Here is a 21,368-nt window from a genome sequence, read left to right as displayed (position 1 = left end):
CATGGGGAAACACCCATCAAATGCAACAAGAGGACAGAGAGAAGATGGACTGTAAAAGTATCCTTCCAAACCATGAAAAAGAATGAATAAAAACTGCTGGCTTACCATAGAGCTCCTTGCTCTTTTTATTAATTTATTTAAGTGGTTTTTATTCCATCCTTCAGCAGAAATGCTCCTTGGGCAGAATAACAAATCCAAACCTTCTTCCTCACTCCTTTTATCCTAACAACCCTGTGAGGTAGGTTAGACTGAGAGAGAACAACTGGCCTAAGGTCAGTTAATGGGTAAGAGCCATAGCTCAGTGGTAGAGCATCTCCTCTGCTAGCAGAAGGTCCCAGCTTCAATCCTTGTCATCTCCAGGTAGGGCTGGGAGAGACTCCCTGCCTGAAACCCTGGAGAGCTGCTGCCAGTCAGTGTAGACAATACTGATCTAGATTGACCAGTGGGTCTGACTCAGTATAAGGCAGCCTCCTATGTTCCTCTGTCACCAAGTAAGCTTCATGGCTGATTGAGGATTGAAACCTGGGCCTCCCCGGCCATAGTCTAATGCTACACCACCCTGGCTCTTTTCTAAATACTAGGCCTCCTTCCCTTGCCAGTGTGTAGACATTAAAAGTACTTAAGACATTTCCATAGCAGAATTAGTCGAGATGGACACAGACCCAGAAAAATACCCCTTTGGGGGGTAACCTCCAGGACAATAGCTGTGTTAATCTGCAGCAGCATAAAGACTGAAGTGCTGTGGGCCGCTTATAGGTTATTTTTCTATGCGGGGTTCATTTGCATGTAGGAAAACGAATGTACACAGAATAAAGGTGGGCCAAGCATGTGCATGGTTATTTTGTATTCAATCTAAGGGAAGCAGCCCTAAGATATACTGTGGCAAGATCTCCCTTTGGTTACAGATTTCTCAATCATAAGCATGAAATGGATTGAGAGGATGGTAGGCAGATATGCAAGTCTTAGAAATAAAGTCTACAGAACTTATTAGTAAGCATTATTTGCTGGCCCACACATATGTCTGCAATAGTAATTTGTGGCACGCTGATGCCGCAAATAGCTGTTTACAAGCCTGGTGTGTGTGTGTGTGTGTGCGCATGCGCAATACACAAACACACACACACACAGTAGAAAAGAAAAATCAGTATCCTTGACTATTGTAAATGGCACTGAAAATAATTAAGATAATTGGTCCGGGCTCATCTTCCTGAACTCCCATCTTTGCTGGTCTGCTATGCAGAAAGAGTGGAAAGAGGAATTCAGGTAAAGGACTGTGCCCTGCCACCTGTTATATTTGTGACCGAGGGAAAACAATCAGATGCTGTTAAAAGCTATTTTTAAATGGGAAATTATAATGGTATTTAAAGAGCTCTTTCTTGTTCAAAGCATTGCACATCATACGTCACCTCAGCAATTCTTTACGCTATTAAGCAGGTTCTCACTTGCAGACAGGTTTGCCAGGGCCCAAAGGCAAAATCCTGAGGTGGCAGGGCCCAACTGCTCAAGGGTGGCTCATGTGTCCAGTGGTTGGGGTGAAGCCTGATAGGTAATGGGGCAGAGACTTTTGGTGCTTTGAGGGACAGGAGGCAAAGTCTGTGGCACTTAGCGAGCAAGGGGTAGATTCCTCACAATTTAATGTTTTGTTTTTGACTACTTGTTATAGTTATCATTGGACAGTATTCAGCTAACTCGTTTCATCAGTGCAAAAATTTCCATTTGCACAACGGAACTTCTCCCCTTCTCCCCCCTTGGGCACCTCTTAAATCTGTTCTGGGAATTATCCCAACCGTCTGGAGGAGGGCACGAGGCACATACAGGGAATGGAAGGGGGAAATTCAGTTGTGTAAGTGGAAATCCTTGTACTGATGGAATGAGTTACCACTTTATTAGGCTTTTTAAACACTGCTAATCACTTTTGACATTTTTTCCAGAAATGTGGGGGATAAAATTATTATATTAAATTGATAGCTACCACATGGGCCAGGTAGCAAGAGCTAATAGCAAAGATCTCAAGGGAACCAGTATCATTCACACACATGCCTTTATCATATTTGAGATGTTGCAAAGAAGCCACAGAAAGGAAACATGGAGAAAAGAGATCAGTTTTAAATGTTAGAATGAACAAGAGGGCTGAAGGTGAGCCCTGCAAAAGATAACCTGTCTGGCTTGCTACCTGAGATTTCACCCCTTTTCCAGGGTACTCAGTCCCTGAGATGGAGGCTACAACCTGGAACCCTCAGGTCAGTTCCTGAGACCTGGCAATCTTAATTGCAGGCGGCAGGGTGAGGCCACAGTGCCTTGCCTAAGGCCACCCAGTGAGTTCAGAGCTCAGTTGTGATGTGAACTGGAGGTTTCCGAGTGAACAACTCATGATCTTAACCACTAAGCGTGCCATTTTCTAGTTACTTTGGCTCCAGATGCAAGAGCTGGGATATATGCTAGTAATACATCCAGGGTTTCTCAAACCTTGTGTCAGCAAGTCTTCTTAACACATTCCTTCTGTCTGACTTTTGGAGCTGCTTGAACAAATGAGAAACTTTGGGATGTCACAGCTGGACACCCTATGGGAATGGGTCCTTGGCTTCTTAAATAGGTACCTGAGTTGCCCTGATTAGGAGAGGCCAGAGCCAGAGCCAGAGCCAGAGCCAGACTTTCCTCTGCATCTTGGCCCAATGCATAAGGAAAACTGGACTAGGAGGCACTAGAGAGCAGTGTATATCTTTCCCACCTACTGTCTGCACCTCCTGTGGTAGGTAGGACTTAGGGATGGGGGAGAGATTTTATTCAGTTTGCGTTTAAAGGTGAGCTTACCTAACTCACGCTTTCTGAAACAATACATGAACCAAAACACAGCCATCCTTTCAAATCTGCACTTCTCTGCGTTTTGCAATGCAGTTCTCCAGCCATGAAATGTGTGCAAAAATGCATATACTAGGGTAAAGTGTGCATATAAATACATATATTTGTAAAAATAACATACAAAAATGCATTCTGTTAGGCAAAAAGTTTTGCAAAAATGTGCATATTAGGCAAAACTGTATGCAAAATTGTGTATATTAGAAGCTTACATGAGAATGCTGATGAATTTGTATAAGGACTTTTAAAAAAATAGAAACGTGGAAATGTGAAGAAGATTCAAAAAATGAGAAACCGAGAGGAACAGATTTGAGTCTTTAAACTTACTTGACAGAGAACCAGACGAACTATGGAGTGAAGTTAGAGACATTATCAGAGAAGAATGTAAAAAGACAATACGTCTAGTCAAAAAGAGAGAAAGACCTCAATGGATGATTGACGAAACTCTTAGAATGGTTAAAGACAGAAGGAAAGCAAAAGCAAAAGGAGATAGACACACGGTTAGAACCCTAAATACAACAATACAGCGACTAATACGTAGGGACAAAGAGAACTATTACAATGGTTATTGTATAGAAATAGAAGAGGACAACAAAAAGGGTACTACAAGAGCCCTATTCCAAAAGATTAGAGAAATTAAAGGGAAATTTGAACCAAGGGTAAAGTTGTTGAATAATCAACAGGGGAACACACTGACTGACGAAGATAAAATAAAGGAAGATGGAAGCAATATACTGAAGAACTCTATAAAAGAGATGCAAGGACGACAGATTCTTTTATGGAGGAACCATATGATGAAGAACCAGAAATTTTAGAATGTTAGGTGAAAGCTGCTCTTACTTGGAAGAAACAAATCACCAGGAACAGATGGCATACCAATAGAGTTGCTACAAGTTACTGAAAAAATGAAAAAAATTGTCAACAAATATGGAAAACTAAACAATGGCCCACAAACTGGAAGCGTTCCATATACATCCCAATTCCAAAGAAAGGGGATCCCAGGGATTGCAGTAATTATCAAACTATTGCCTTAATATCCCATGCAAGTAAAGTAATGCTCAAGATTCTACAACAAAGGCTCTTACCATATATGGAGTGAGAAATGAGAGACATCCAAGCTGGATTTAGAAAAGGAAGAGATACCAGAGTTCATATCGCAAACATACATTGGATAATGGAACGGACCAAGGAATTTCAGAAGGAAATCACCCTGTGCTTTATAGATTATAGCAAAGCCTTTGATTGTGTAGATCATGAAAAACTATGGAATGCCTTAAAAAGAAATGGGGTGTCACAGCATCTGATTGTTCTGATGCGCAACCTATACTCTGGACAAGAAGGTACTATAAGGACAGAATATGGAGAAACTGATTTGTTCCCAGTCAGAAAGTGTGTATTTTATCACTCTACTTGTTTAATCTATATGCAGAACATATCATATGGAAAGCAGGATTGGACCAAGATGAAGGAGGTGTGAAAATTGGAGGGAAAAATATAAATAATTTAAGATATGCAGACGATACCATACTACTAGCAGAAACCAGTAATGATTTCAAACAAATGCTGATGAAAGTTAAAGAGGAAAGCACAAAAGCAGGACTACAGCTGAACATCAAGAAGACTAAAGTAATGACAACAGAAGATTTATGTAACTTCAAAGTTGATAATGAGGGCATTGAACCTGTCAAGGATTATCAATACCAAAATGGAGACAAGAGTCAACAAATGAGAAGAGTGCTAGGACTGGGGAGGGCAGCTGTGAGAGAACTAGAAAAGGTCCTCAAATGAAAAGATGTATCACTGAACACTAAAGTCAGGATCATTCAGACCATGATATTCCTGATCTCTATATATGGATGTGAAAGTTGGACAGTGAAAAAAGCTGATACGAGAAAAATCAACGCATTTGAAATGTGTTGGAGGAGAGCTTTGAGGATACCATGGACTGCGAAAAAGACAAATAATTGGGTGTTAGAACAAATTAAACCAGAACTGTCACTAGAAGCTAAAATGATGAAACTGAGGTTATCATATCTTGGACACATAATGAGAAGACATGATTCACTAGAAAAGACAATAATGCTGTGAAAAACAGAAGGGAGTAGAAAAAGAGGAAGGCCAAACAAGAGATGGATTGATTCCATAAAGGAAGCCACAGACCTGAACTTACAAGATCTGAACAGGGTGGTTTATGACAGATGCTCTTGGAGGTCGCTGATTCATAGGGTCGCCATACGTCATAGTCGACTTGAAGGCACATAACAACGGGAATAAATGAACAGAGCCTTACCCACAGGCTTACAATCTAAAGCAGGGGTGGTAGATCTTGGGATGATTTGATTGGCAAGGATTTGTGACTCTAACTGTTTAACCAACAACAAAATGATGAACCCACAAAAACGTATACTGTTGAAGTGAAGACAGCTGGGGTAGGGAAGGGTAATCAGGAGTGGATTTTTGTGTGGAAGAGCTGTGAACTCAATTCAGTTTGGTATTCAAATTCCCAGGGCTCAGAGTTCTTTAATTCTAAGAGTATATCTTTTCCACCTTGTTGATGGATCTAGAGGTTTTAATAATAAAGTAGATGCCGCAAGAGTGAAGTCTGACTACACCTGATTTAAAGAACACAAGAGAAAAGTGATGTGGAATAAAATAAAGAATAAAAGGAGTTGCATAAGGCATTAGTCTTCAAGTAGTGGGTAAGGACATTAAGAACATAAGAACATAAGAAGAGCCTGCTGGATCAGGCCAGTGGCCCATCTAGTCCAGCATCCTGTTCTCACAGTGGCCAACCAGGTGCCTGGGGGAAGCCCGCAAGCAGGACCCGAGTGCAAGAACACTCTCCCCTCCTGAGGCTTCCGGCAACTGGTTTTCAGAAGCATGCTGCCTCTGACTAGGGTGGCAGAGCACAGCCATCATGGCTAGTAGCCATTGATAGCCCTGTCCTCCATGAATTTGTCTAATCTTCTTTTAAAGCCGTCCAAGCTGGTGGCCATTACTGCATCTTGTGGGAGCAAATTCCATAGTTTAACTATGCGCTGAGTAAAGAAGTACTTCCTTTTGTCTGTCCTGAATCTTCCAACATTCAGCTTCTTTGAATGTCCACGAGTTCTAGTATTATGAGAGACATTACTTAGTTTGTACCCCAACCCAAATGAGTTACCCCAGTGGCATCAGTGTCCTTTCTGATCAAAAGGTGGGACTTGCAGATACGCTTTAGCTCTGGTACCTTTCAAGCTCTTGACTTCACATGTAAGCATATTTCATGCATGTGCATGAGCGAGAGATGGGAACCAATTTCAATATGACTTTGGGCATACAAAGGGTGAGTACTGGGGCCACTGTTCATAGTTGCACATGTATGGAAATGGATTGGTAGAACAATACCCCATCATGCACATGTCTTGATTGGAGCCACATCCTATCAGATCTAGGAGGTATCCTTTTAAAAAGTGAGGCCAGTAAGGGAACAACGCCAAGCCTTCTCAGTGGTGTACTCACACACTATGGAACACTGCAGTTTTCCTACTAATGGAGAGCTATCTCGCCATATGGTTGCTGGTCTTTTGTGCAATTTGTAAAATCATGGCTTTACAAAGGCATGTTCTTGGGGCTGCCATCCCACCTAATGGCACAGTCCTTGCCTGTACACTCTGTAAAATCAGGAAAGTAAGATAGGGGCCACAAAATCAAGCAGACTCAGACACTGAGACTTCATCAGTTAAAAAGGTGAAGGTGTCCCCGCACTTATAGTGCGAGTCGTTTCTGACTCTTAGGGTGACGTCTTGCGACGTTTACTAGGCAGACCGTATATATGTGGTGGGATTGCCAGTTCCTTCCCCGGCCTTTCTTTACCCCCCAGCATATGCTGGGTACTCATTTTACCAACCACAGATGAATGGAAGGCTGAGTGGACCTCGACCCCTTTTACCGGAGATTTGACTTCCTCCTTCCGTTGGAATCGAACTCCGGCCGTGAGCAGAGCTTCGGCTACGTTACCGCCGCTTACCTCTCTGCGCCACATAAGACATAAGATCTTTTTATCATATCATATCAGACTACAATTCTAAATTGCTTTATAAATTATGCTTTGTTTTTAAAAAGCAATCTGCTGGCTGTATTTTTTTTTTACTGTATGTAGAGAATGTGGCTAAAATTTACCTAAAATAAATGTACTACAGGTGTCCAGATTCTAGATTCAAGAGGCCTTCTACAAGCAGGTTTGGGGGTTCAACATGTTCATGTAACATACTTTGAGAGGTATGCTGTTGTGGAATTACTATAGCAACAAAAATTTACACTGAAAGTAGCTCCAAGTGTCAATTTTGTCAAGTGTCAATATCCCAGCTCAGCAGTGACACTCACTGGATGACCTTGAGCAGTCAGTCACTCTCTCTTGGTCTATCCTACATTGTGGGGTTGCTGTGAAACTAAAACGGGGTGGGGCAGAGAACAATTGATGGCATACTGAGTTCCTTGGAGAAAAGGTGAGATAAAACATAATAAATAAATACACTTCCAGGTTCCCTTTAGCCTGGCAATATGTGGATTACTGGATAATAGCAAGCACTGAATCTTCAATAAAGCAGCAATAAGCTTCTTTCACTGAAATCTCTATCACAGCTTACAAAGCCATTTCCCGAAGATCAGTGGTGGCATAGTGTGCTGGGTGCACAGCTGAACAAACCATAGTTTCAGCTTTCAGTGAAGTTTCACTGAAGATTCAATACGAACCACTTTGCCCAGTAACCCATATGCCATCATGCTAAAATGGTCATATATGCCAGTCCCAAGATATGTTTCAGCTGTGTGAAGTACTCTGTGTGTGCATGAGGATATGCATATGGATAAAGGAACTTTCATAAGAGTACATTTATATTACAGAGGATGAATCAGGAATAAGTAATAATCCAGAATTTTTATCTCCACTTGTAGATTTAGATTTGGCATTTCATGCTTTAGAAGAGGGATGGAGAACTTGTAGTCTCAGCAGTTTCTAGAGAGCCACAACTCCCATCATCCCTGACTACTGGCCATTGTGGCTGATGGGAGTTAGAGTCTGACAACATCTCAAAAGGCCACAGGTTCCTCATTCCTGCTCTAGTGAAAAGATCAATAATGGAAGGCAAGCTCCTAAAAGCAACTTGGCTGTCACTGCTGGTCTTCCCATGCAATATGTTCCATGGAAAGGTTAATGTAGATAAGGTTCCCTGAAGGAAAGTTTGAAAACCACAGCATTATTTGATTGTAAACAAGATTGTGAGGTTCAAAGGTATCCCAAAGTTTCCCCAGAGCACTCATTTAATGAATGCCCTCAGCCATTACTCTGAATTTTAAATTATTCTTTGAGTCTCTCACATGGTTATTATTATTATTAAATTTATATCCCACCCTTATTCCCAAAGGATATATTTGATTTATATCAGTATTCTACCCCTCTAACAAAACAGTAGAGGACAGCAAACTCCAGGGTCTTTGACTCTCAGTCATGAACAGCAAATCAAATATTCTGAGCTTAATACTATGGAAGCACTACTTCTAGGATCATGGATTTTTACTGTATGCTAGAACTAATACAGAACTTCTTGTAAATAAACTTTCAAATAATTAATAGAATAAGGTTGTTGTTGCATATGTGTATTCAGGCAAGCCTTTGGGGTGGGTTAGATTTTATCATTATCGCTTTTAGATTTTAATGTTATTGTATTGGTGTGTCATTTTGTTCATTTTGTACGTCGCCCAGAGTGGCTGGATGGCCAGCCAGATGAGCGACTAAGAAATCCAATAAATTAAATTAAAATCAGTGTCTAGCTCTTTCAAATGTGGCAGACAAATCTGGTGAAAGGCATTTGTTATACAAATAAGCATTCTGGCTAGTAAGGGTTTCACATTAATGTTACAAGCACAATTAGATCAAGAGCCACATTAAGCCTCTTATGTGAAAACAAACATAATGCTTAAGAGAAGATTTATTCCAATTTTTAGTCTTACAAGAGCCATCACACTAAGCCATGCCTTTTATTCAGGATTAATTAATGCATTGTGTTTTCTTGACACCACAGACAAGAATAACCATTCAACTCTTTAAATGTTATTTGCAAGACTAGAAAAGGAAAGCCATCCTTTTAACTCCTAATAAAGCAAATTTAATTAATTAATTGGTTTGCTACTTAAACGTTTTTGTTATCATAAAGCACTTCAACCACTGTTTCACACTTTAGGATGATTAACGAGGGGCAGAAGAGTGGACATTTCCTCTCCTCTCCTGAATAATGTTTTAAAAAGAATGGAATAGTGACTCCAGTCTCAGCTAGCAGTTGCTAAAACACAGCTGCTTACTTGTAAAGTTATAGGTTTAACTGTTGCCTTGGGCTCGCGTAGGGAAGGAGGGAACAAATAAATTGTATTTAAGGATGGTATTTAATGTTAGTCCTACTCAGAGTAGATGCACTGAAGCTATGGACATGGCAAACCTTAAATTTAAATGGGTCTACTCCAAGTAGGACTTACTTGAATACAATCCTTGAAATTTGCAGATTCTTATTAAAAATGACCTGATCTGCATTTCTTGGATGAATAATAACAGGTTATATCCAAAGTTGAGCTAAATCAGGGTCCCATCAATGTAAAGACTTCTGCTTGTGTAATGGGACTTTCCTCCTCCCCCCAATCTGTTCTAGGGGTTCCCACAACCCTCTGGAGCAGATATGGGGAGGGTGTGGGACGTATGCATGGGGAGGGGAGTCCCACTGCACAAGCGGAAATCCTTGTGCTGATGGGACACATTAACGGGACACCATGCGATGATGATGATGATGATTAATTGCATATCCCTCCCTTCATCCCAAAGAAGCCCAGGGCGGCAAACCCACTAGCAATAAAACACCTAAAAACAATTCCAATACAGATGCAGACCGGGAAGATCTTTACTTTAAAAGGCTTGTTTTCATCGGAGCTATCCGCTGGAGTTTGCACTTCTCCAAATGTTCTTGCAGTTTAAACGTTTCAAAAGAGGTCTTTAAATATTTATATTAAATATTAATATTGAGAGAAAATACATAGTTGAGTTGCTTAAGCAATTTTCACAGATTATTGCAGAAATGTAGCAGAATTATGGGGTAAAAACATGCCAAAGGGACATAGACCAGAAACAGATGTGCCCATCTCTGCTTGCACTACATGAATGGGTGAAGGTCCTTAGAGAGTAAGGTTCTTTCTGCGTATATGAAAGAGGGTGGAAAAGGAAAGGAAAAAAAGAATTGTGTTATTGTGAACCTTGGCTTCCATTGCACACAAATACTAATTTGTAATGGTAATGTCAGGTAATGTCAGGTGACCTGCACTGGCTCCCTCAGCTCTTCTACTGCAGCTGTGCGCACAAGGCACACACATTCCCACCCACCTTCTAAGGCCTGCCCCTTGCCAACTGGCAAACCCAACAGAGCCAAACACACAAATAAACAAACAGACCCTGAACATAGAGTGGGCTGTGTACGCTGCACGACGCAAAGAGCTGGGGGAAGAAGACGGAGAAGGAGAAGGCCTCTGAATGGAACTCTCTGGACGGGTATTACCCCAGGAAAGGGAAAATGCAAGAGCTTGGCATCCACTGCTGTGGCTACCAGGACTTGGCTTGGGAATCAGACAGACTACGGTGCTCTCTGTCCACTGCAGAGAGTGAAGCAGAGGAGCTTCCGGTACAGGGAAGATTCTGAAAGAACTGGCAGAGGCAGCATTTTTCCCCATAATGACATTCTTTCTGCTCCTGCCCCTTCTTTTAAACCAGCCTGGGGCCTCAGATGTTAATACTTTAAAGCAGGGGCAGCTAACCTGTGGCCTTCCAGATGTTGTTGGACTACATCTCCCATCACCCCCTGACCACTGGCTGTGATGGCTGGGGCTGATAGTGACAGGTTGCCCACCCCCGTCCCTAACACATCAAATCATAACACATTCCCTAATCTGAGGGTTGCTAACTCTTCCCCATTCCTTTTGTTGTTTTCTTCCCTCCACACCTTTTCTAAGGTTGTAGATTCTCTCCCAGTAAGCCACAGAATCCCATCCCTAGCCCTTTTTTCATTTGCATGTGTTCTTTTACAAGTATGCAGGGTTAAAACTGCCTTTTGCATAATCCTTTCAAGGTTGAAATACTATGATAAAATCAAACACATGACCCTCCAGATGTTGTTTGGACTTCAACTCCCATCAACCTTTATCACTTGCTATCGTGGCTGGGACTGGTGGAAGATTTATTTATTTATTATTTGATTTATATCCCACCTTTCCTCCCAGTTGGAGTACCACAGCATCTGGAGGGATCATATTGGTTAATCGTGCTCTAGTCCAAAACAGCATTTTCAGAGGTGATACTTCTTCATCCTATCTTTGGTTAGTGGAAGCATTAGGAATGGGGTGATCGTATTCCAGGTTTCTGAGATCTGAAAGTATGAGATAGGCCTCCCTAAAAAGACATTTGATAGGCTACAGCCACTACATGGACGTTGCTTGAAATTGCCTTCTTGTGGGGTTTTTGTTTGGGCCAACATTTAATTCTGGAGGTCAGGTATTTTTGCTGCTACGGGGTTTACGTTTTTGTATTTTATTGTTGGAGCTTATTATGAACTGTAAGGGTATTGTTTCAATTTACTGCATATTTTTTAATGAGATATTTTCTTTAACTTATTGACTATATTAATTTTGTTTTTCATGAGCCGCCTTGAGCACAGATTACTGTGGAAAGGCATCATACAAATAAACCATTATGATGCTAATATACTTCCATAAGTAGCTGTAGTAATACTATGTCCTCAGAGACTGGGGGCATTGACTCCCCCACGTGAATATAGTGGCCGGATGGCTACTCTGAAGCAGCTACTCCGAGGCTCCATATTTCTGAATCCTCCTACAACATATCCCTTTAGTAGTGACATGCACCATGCAACCCTCTTGTAACACTGATTGCTGTAGGGGCAACTTTCTTGGGGTTTCTTTGCTTGTCTGGGTTTTAGGGTGCCCAGGTATCCTACTTTACAGGGAACAGTCCTTTATTTTGAAGGGTTGTCAGAAGCAGTCATTGCTTTGAAGGTGTCCTCTAAACTTTGTCTAATTCAAGTATGGTTTAAAGGTAAAGAACCACAAGAAGGAAGAGAACAGAGGCCTTGGAGTTGCCCATCAACAGTTCTGCATCACCTGGTCAGCAGACTGAGCAGCCACCAAGTTACCTGGTGTCTTCCCCACTAATTTATTTATTTATTAAATTTGTTAGTCGCTTTTCTACACAAATATGTGCACTCAAAGCAACTTACAGTTAATAAAAATGTTTAAAGTTTATATATAATTACCTTTTAAAACCTTTTTATATTTCCATTTAAGATAGTAATTATTTCTAAATTGGAGTCTTTACATATAAATTACTATATGTAAATGTTATGCAAACTTGCATCCTCTTTTTTTGTGATGAAGATCCTTTTTTTTGGCAGTGCACAACTGGCCAGCCTAATGGGTTTCCTCACCATGCAGACTGTAAAAGCACACTAGGCCTGTGTGAACCTGCTCCCTCCCAATGCATTGACGTCTGCCAGCCATTTTAGTCTGGGCCTGGAATGTGAGTGAACGCCCCCAGCCAAGCCAAACCATCTGATTTTGCTCCGTGAGGCTACCTGTTTACTCTCAGGACTTATCTACAATATTTTATTTTTTCCAGGCATAAACAAGGTTCGATTCTTTGGGCACACTATATTATTTATGTACCAGCTTGTCACTCAAAGAATTCCTCTCAAGGTGGTTCACAATAAAATACAGGTAATAAGCTAACATTAAAAAGGGAAACAAATTGTAAAAAGTCACAAAATAAGGAATACCAATCATGGTACTACCACACCACATTATATTTGAAAGTAATACACTGGGACACTTAACATATAGTTAATGCTAGCCAACAAGGTATCCCAAGGGAGCAGAGATGGCCTACGACACTTGGGTGCCTGAGGCAGAAAATCCAGTACCAACTCCTGCTGCCCCATCCCTTTCCCTTTCATGGTACCCCAAAATTTGCTACATGAGGCAGGTCATCTCATCCTGCTCAGAGCTTTAAAGTAATTAGTTAGGAAAAACGAATTACTTGTAATTTATTACTTTTTTGAGGAACGAGTGGGTAATTTCTTTACATTTTGATTGTAATAGGAGTAATTTTATTACTTTTGAGGTGTAATTATGTTTCCAGCATTACATTTGGACATTACTGGGAGAAGGGAGCAGAGGAAGTCTTCTGCTCCTCTGATTTGTGGATGAAAATTATGTGCCTCAAACTGGGCTTGTGCGCAGCATCACTCTTCCCTCGCACTCTGTGAGTGGTTTAGGAGGCAACGATGGAGGAGGTGGAAAACAAGATGGGGCAGAGTGGGGAGAAAAAATTGTTAAAATGGACAGTGGTGGTGAAGAATGGAGTGGAGAGAGAAAGGAGCCAGAGGGCAAGAATGTAGATGAAGGAAGCAGCACCGCAATGAAGATGAAGGACTGTGGAGGTGAGAGCTGACAATATGTGTGTGTGTGTATGTATTAAATCTGTGCTTGCACTTGGTACGTGAAGTGGCCTCCACTGCTCTCCTTGGCCACCTTGCTGCATTTGCAGTATTTTAACTTTTTTTGCACCCCAGGGGAAAATATTTGCTTTGGTGCGTGTGTCTTAGTTGGTGGCAGGGTAGGGTCCAGAAGGTGGTTGAGTGAGACAGACAACACTTGCTGGCTGAGAGTGGGTGGGTGGGTGTTGCACTTGGTTCGGCATGCGAAGCTCTGAGCGGTGGCCTCTGCCTCCCTCCCCACCTCCCTTACCAGTGGAGACACCATCACTGCTATCTTATGCATTAAAACATTTATTCTACTACCCTCTGTGTGTATGTGTTTTTTTAAGTGACTTAACTGTAGTGATTACTTCTGAGTAACAGTAAAGTAATCAATTCCTTTCAGAACAATTGTAATTGTAATTTATTCATTGTTGGGCCCACGTAACAGTATATTTATTCCTTTTTTAAAGTAATCTTCCAAGCTCTGATCCTGCTTAATGTCAGCAACAAAAACATCAAGTCATATATCACATCGAAATATCCATCATAAAACCTAGAAGAAGTTGAGCAGCTCCAAGTTTGTGCAGAAAGTTATCTTTCTAGAAGATACTGCTACCTGTTCTCAAGGGGAAAGTCTGAAAAAGTGGATCAGCCTTTCACTAAGAACCTTTCTAAATAGTCTGAAAAAGAAGGATGCCCTCAAATGAATTTTAGTCTCTGAACAGTACTCCTCAAAGCCACTGGTCATATCCACACCATACATTTAAAGCACTTTGCATCCCACAAAGAATCCTGGGATTTGTAGTTTACCCCTCACAGAGCTTCCCACCATCCTTAATAAACTATAGTTCCCAGGCTTTTGCAGGAAGCAAAATGCTTTAAGTGTTACCACTTTCTACCAGGGGTGGCCACTCTGTGGCTCTCCAGATGCTGCTGAACTACAGCTCCCATCAGTCTCAGCCAACATAGCACATGGCCAGGGATGATGGGAGCTGTAGTCCAGCAACATCTGGAGAGCCACAGAGTGGCCACCCAGTATACAAAGACTTGGTTTGCAAGTAACACTAAGCCAAACAAGCAAAGTGCAGGTGTCCCAGAATGATGATCACAGCCACTGCTTTCCTCCCCCAGTCCTGTTGCTGCTGCACTACTGGGAGGCTAGGCCACAGTTTCTTAACTCAGGTTTGTGGTTTGTCTCACTCTAGACAAGCTATGAGCTGTAACCAAGGTTTCTTCTTGGCTTATTGTTGCAAGAACATTAAGAGAAATTGAAAATCCAGTAGATAGTTAAGTTCCAATTCGCTTGCTGGTCTGAGAGGTGAAGATCAGATAATTTACCATAAAGAGTTCTTATTGCCTGATTGATACCTGTCCCTATTTTGTCTTTTGGGGATGATTTTAAAATAAATTTGGTAGTGAGTGCATCTTCATGCAGAAGACTACACTAGCATCCCTTCCTTCCAGCCATCATCCTTCAGAAACTTCCTATCCAAATAGTAAGTAGTGCTAAATGTTTTTGAGTTGCAGCTATTCAAAATGAAGCAAGGCCCATTTAAATGAGATGCAAGAATGTTTAATAGAATATTTAGGGCTTTTGTTTATTTTTTAAGGAAACGGTTATGGTCAGTTTATTCACGCACATACACTTGGTTCAGAAGCCAGTGCAGGTCAAGCTATTGCATAATAGACAACTACGGTATACAGAAGACATTCCACAACGTTTAATGGAAAAAAACAGTTTAACAGAAAAATGTTTAATAGGAAAAAATAATTGGTGGGTGATGGGTAGCAAGCCTTGGTGTGAGAATAGGGGTACTTTAAGTACCCCAAAGTATTCCTGTTTTTATCTGTATAATATTGGAGGGTTTGTGAAAAGCTAAGGGCTGAGAGCAGGGTTGGGGAAACCTCTGGCCCTCCAGATGTTGTTAGATTCCATCTCCCATCAGCCCAAGCTACTATGGCTAATGGTCAGAGGTGACAACATCTGGAGGGCCACAAGTTCCTCATCCCTGGCCTAGAAAATATATGGGTTTCTATATGTCTTTTTAACCCATTTTTAGGAAGCAGCACATCCCTCCAGCAAACATGGAAGAATACTGTTTTTTAACAACAACAATAAAGTCCTTGAATCACTTATCCAGCAAGCCTTTGGGACTGAATTTTCTCCTTTCTGAATATCACCTAGGAAACTGGCTTGAGGAGAGAGGGCACCTAGGAGTCAACTCAGGGTTGGGTAGCAGGGCTTTTAGGTGGGGTGATACTATAGCATCTCCGTCCCACGGAATAATAAATTCAGCCATGAATCTGGGAAGCTGCCTGGGGCCTGTGAATTTTTCAGCCTCGCCCCCAAGGACGCTGCCTACATGGTGTAGCAGCCGGCCGAGGGCGGTGGTTCCCAGATAACACCCAAAGTGCCCCGGTCACCGTTCCATGTGTTTCCCCACCGCCCTACCTCCTTGGGCCAGGGAGTGTTGTCTGGGCATGCCAACCCCCCAAGAAGGGAGCTCAGAGAATGTGGGTTCATGATGACACAAGCTCTTTCCAAAATTCAAGGGCATCTCTTCAAAAGCGGGGTGCCCCAGTGGAAAAAATAAGTAGGAAAGGGCAATATCCTGGGAAACAACACGTACAGGCTTAAAGATCCAAACAGTACTAGGGGGACACAGCCTCTGATGCAGAACCAGTAAGTGGAGCAGGAGAACAAAGAGAGGGAAGACAGGAGGAACAGATGGTTAGACAGGCAGGGGGGAAACCTAAAGTCTTTCATCAGATGGCTGAATATGATTCATTTCTATAGTATCATCAGTGTACACAACACTTTACAAAACAACAACCAGCCCCTGCACCAACAACCTACATTTCAACAATGGAGAAGTCAACAAAGGAAGAGGAAAGAGTTACAAGGGACAGACAAACAGCAGGGATCCCAGAATTAGACTGGCAATTGGGAGTGATTGTTTTTTCTAAGCCCTGCATAGCCTAGATCTAAAAATCTTATGCTCGCTCCTAAACCAGGGGTTCCCAAACTGTGGCCTGTGGACCACCAGAGCGCCATGATCTTCATTCAGTTGGTCTACGGCATGTCCACTGTAAATATTCATATTGAGCTTTAATTGTATTTTTGATGCTTCTTTTATTGTATTTTATTGTATTACAATCTGAGTTCTACGGAATGCAAATTGAAATACAATAAAATACAATATAAGAAATAAAAGAAGCAATAAAAATGCAATTAACGCAAAAGCATCTAGCGCTGTGCATTTCAATTGCTACAACTGGCAAAAAAAATAATTAAGTGGTCCGCTAAGACCATCAGCAATTTTCAAGATGTCCGTGGGGAAAAAGTTTGAGAACCACTGCCCTACACAGACTAAACATACCCCAAATTTGAGTGGCTTCTCTGTATTTGAAATCTCTTTCCAGCTCTAGAACGACGGATGTGTAGCCACAAGTCCTATGTTCTACAGATTAGGAATTTCACACATTGCACAGACTCTTAGTACTAAGTTGTGCCTCCCCTCCCCCAGTGATTAGCTATATCACTTATATTAACCATTTTAATCTTTTAATCCGTATTTTTAATTTTTGTCGTATTGTGTTTTTGTAGTGTTTTTTGTTGTTTGTTTGTACATGTTTTTGTGATTTTTTACTATGATATATTGTATTTTATCTTGTTTGTTCACCGCCCTGAGAGCTATTCTGCTAAGGGCGGTATATAACTTGAAATAATAATAATAATAATATATCTCAGCCCCATTCTGTGATGGACTGCAGTAACTGGGCCTAACAGGAGATACGGAAGACAGCTGCTGCAAATGCAGAGGACTAAAATTTACCAAAGATTAGGTTTATTCAGTTCTCAAAAGGCCAACCCATAGCTCTTTATGGTAACCTCTGCTGACAAATGATAACAGGCAACCTTGGCAATACGCACAACAGGAAGGGAAGGCGATCTCTTTTTATGTACCATGAACCCGTTTTCCAGCACAGAGTTTTGAGACATCAAGGTTTTATTCAGATACTTTTGGTGTCAATTTCCCATACTGGGAAATCTGTGTTTCTTCAGATGTTGTTGGACTTCAACTCCCAGAAGCTCCAGCCAGTATAGCCAATGGTCAGGGATCATGGGAATTGGAGTCCAACAACATTTAGAGGGCCACAGATTTCCCATCCCTGCCCTACTGCAAAAGTTCAGAGGCTACCGTAATTGTTCAGGTCTAGTGATGCCTACCCAATCTATTCCCAGCTTTTCCAACAGAAATGCCTCCTGAGGAGGTACTTTTTCATTTAGCACTTTCCAGTCACAAATATTTGATTTCTGATTTAAATCAACTCTTGCTAATATCTGCCAAATGAATTGCCTAGTAATATGGACCTTACTCTACATCACAGACAACCAACTTCTTCATGGATGGTCAGTCAGACTCTAGGATAAAGTCTGCATCACTGCATCAGTTAGCACGTAAGGATTTCAGATGTACACCACCGATGTGCTTAGATGACACAAGGCCATCGGTATGGGGGGGGGGGGCTTCCTGAAAAGTCCAGTCAAGTAAAAGATTGGAAGCAGAAATTTGCCTTTCCAGAACCTGTGTGGGATAGCAACACAATAAAATGCATATGAAGCATATAAAGTCTTATTTCTTTCATGCAAATGGAACTATTAACAAAAGGTTTTTACCACACCTTGATTTAAATTTGGTAGAATCGCCAGGGATCACATAAAGCTGTGTTGGGAGGCAGATCTGGCCTGTGGGCTGCCACTTGGCCACAGCTGAAGCACAGATCTGCCTTTGGAGTATGATTAGACCCTGGGAACATGAAACAGCAACAGCTAAACTCATCCTCAGCCAGATGTTCACCCACAGCCTTCACTAAACAATTTGCAAGCAGCGAACTCACTCTGATCTCAGCTTTCTCTCCTTGTGTGTCCAAACCTCGGAGCCAGCATCTCTGTTACAAAACCCTGAGTTGTGGATGCAGTGGATTTTTCCAGCAGGCAAGCAACTTCCACAAGATCTCCCTCCTTTTCCCCTTTCAATGCTCAGAAGAACCCCACCCCATCCCTTTTACACACATTCCCCCCCCCATCCATCACCCAAGGCAGATTGTTGTTAATCTGAGCTGCAAAGTCAAGAGGCATCCCCAGCAACAGAATCTCCTTTACCAGTTCAACAAGTCCACACAGGTCATTCCAGCTGCTGATTTAGGCAGACAAGGGAAATGGATTCTTAATTATTTTTCCAAGCTTGTCACGGAGGGCTTTGTTTCTCTTCTTTTCTCTGTTGTGCCACAGAATGTTGCAGATGAGTCACGCTCGGGGGTTCCTTTTTTTCTTTTCTTTTTTTTGCTGAAGGGAGGTAGGGGGTGGGCAGGAGGGAAGGCTGGATTCCTCCAAGCTGCTACTCTGAAGAGAATAATGCCCTAGATCCTCAAAATTGAGGGTAACCTAGACTTTCCCATTTACTAAGCGCATTTCCACAAGGTGATGTTGAAGGGCACAACTACACCACACATTTAAACCAGTTAGCCATCAATTCTTCCTTCAAATTGGCCTGGAGTCGACCGTAACTTTGTGAGGGTTTTGAGGATTGTTTGGTGGATATCCTGAGCCCTTTCACCAAAAGACAACTCCCTTCAGTCAGAAGGCATGACAGTGAAACACGTTTGAACCCCGTTTAAATCTGTAGTGAGGCCATGACTTATGAATGCTGTTCAATCTAGAACGGGCCACTTGGTGAACACACATTTTAACACAGGACTGAAAGTGCAAGAGGGCATTCCAGCCAAATATTACCAAATGTTATGGTAGCATAAACCCATTGGTAGCAACATGATCCAGAATTCTGGATGGATTTTAAGTGTCATTTGTGGAAATGGGTTAAAGGTTTGATCTTTGGGCCCTTTGGGGAGAAGGCTATAGCTCAGTAGCAGAATATCTGTTTCGCATGCAGAAGATCCCTGGTTCAATCCTTGGCACCTCCAGATAGGAAAGACTTCCTGTCCGAAATCCCGGAGAGCTGTTGCCAGTCAGTGTGGACAACACTGAGCTAGATGAACCAATGGTTTGACTTGGTATAAAGCAGTTTCCTATGTTCCTTTTGTCTGTCCATGAAAAGTTATGTGCCCCTAAGACAGCTCTCAAAGTTTTGGCCCAATAATATTACAAAGGATGGCAGTGATGGCAAACCCCACACATCAAGAGGGCTGTCTTGATTTAACCCAGCTGATGGAGAAATCTACCCTGATGTTAATAATTTAATTCAAACAACTAACATCCATTCTTATACCCCCACAAGCCTTTGAAGTTTGGCCTCCCTACTAGAGAAAACTTTTTAACAGAAATGCCACCAACCCTCTTATAAGCACCCACAGAGGGAGCCCCCAAATTCTCCCATGCCTGATCCTGCAACTTCCACCAACCGCTGAGGTGTAAAAGCAAATACAATTACAATGAGGGAGCCCTTTCTCTGAGTTTCATTTGGACTAGGGGCATAATCTCTCCGTAAAAATCTGTCATTCTTACAAAGCAATTGGCTTTGGTTTCATTGCAGCTCCTGCCCCAAATTTTAATTGGATCTGAACTAGTTCCAGGAGTTTGGATGAAGAGAATGGATGAAAGCTCCTTTTGGCTTGTTGGCCAAAAAATGACAGAAAAATTGGGGGGTGTTAGGAAACTGACAATTTTTGTTTTCAGTAGGTAGTGAGCAATGAGAAGAAACCACAATTCCTCTCACAAACTGAAAAACTTGCAAGTTAGGAAGTTACTGCATTGCTCTCCCCAATCGGGGACACTTTTAGATATGAGATTTCACACAAACTCCTTCACTACACATTACCCTTCTAAAATTATTTTGAGGAAATTAACCATTCCTACATATAGTCTTTATCGATTCAGAAAAATAAAACCCCTAATCTTTCCCCCCCATTTTTTTCTTTGTCACAAACGCTACGACCATTTGAAAGACAAAATCTGTATAGACGTTGTCAAAATAATCGTAACTGGAAAGAGTTTTGGGTTTTTTTTAAAAAAAGTTTCAAGTTGGAGAGGAGAAAAAAAGAGCATACCTTTCAAAGACTGAGAATGAATTGTTGGACAGTTATTAGAAAGCCGGAGATCCTCGTCTTCGGGGGGGGGTCCGCCCCCGAGATTTGGACCTGGTTTCGAAATTCCAACTTTCCCGTAGACTTTTCTTCCCAAAAGAGCAATATCCAGCGGGGAGAGGAGAGAGAACGCTTTCAACAAAAAAAGCACAAAACCCAGCAGTAAGAGCTCGTTCTAGCCTTTCACCAAATTCCCCAAATTTTCCACATCTTGATTTCACTTCTTGCGCCTTCTTTACAATAAAAAAATAAAATAAAATGCCACTACCACAAACAATAATATGTTTTTAAAAGCTGTTAAAAACGCGACGTGGGTTGCCGCTTTCCCTCCACGAACACACACACATTCGCAGCACGCGTTATAAATATTCGATTCTCCAGTCTGCAGCCCGGGACCACCTTGAAGCAGGAAGTTTTGATTTTCTTTCAAAACTTTTCCCGATGCTTTCTTGAGCTTTTGCACATGGAGCCAATCAGCCGCTGCGTCTCTGCTGCTGTCTTTTGAAGGAGGGCTTTGCTTGGGACCGTGCAGACTTGTCAGGAGGGGATGGGGTGGAAAGAAAGTCTCACCCCCCCCGCTTTGCTACTCGTCAAGCTGCTCAGGGAGGGGTTGTGTGTGTGTGTGTTTGGTGGTTTTTTTAATTTTTTAAAAGTTGTTGGGTTTTTTTTAAAGGTGGGATCTTTAGCAGCAGGAGGAGGGTAAATTGAGCCCTGTGTGAGGTTTTTAGATGAAGGAGCCCCTCTCAAGCTCAGTTCTCACAGCATGCTGCCTACAGTTCCAAAGCGGCTTGGAAAACCCGGCGTGGATTTTAGGCACATAGACGCACACACATATATACTATTCTA

The 21,368-nt window shown here is 41.9% G+C and overlaps 1 protein-coding gene across 1 annotated transcript in view; it reads right to left on the bottom strand.

Moving 5' to 3' along the window:
- GLI1 (GLI family zinc finger 1) overlaps nucleotides 1-20,695 on the bottom strand; it is a 164,724-nt gene extending 144,029 nt beyond the window's left edge. The window contains exon 1 of the mRNA XM_061614644.1: nucleotides 20,487-20,695. The gene's annotated coding sequence lies outside the window, so the exon portion shown is untranslated. The remainder of the gene's footprint in view (nucleotides 1-20,486) is intronic.
- Between the last annotated feature and the right edge of the window lie 673 nt (nucleotides 20,696-21,368).

The sequence above is a fragment of the Rhineura floridana genome, chromosome 3, assembly GCF_030035675.1.
Source record: "Rhineura floridana isolate rRhiFlo1 chromosome 3, rRhiFlo1.hap2, whole genome shotgun sequence".
Lineage (NCBI taxonomy): Eukaryota > Metazoa > Chordata > Lepidosauria > Squamata > Rhineuridae > Rhineura > Rhineura floridana.
The sequence above is the reverse complement of the archived record's forward strand: the minus strand, read 5'-3'. Positions and strand labels throughout refer to the sequence as shown.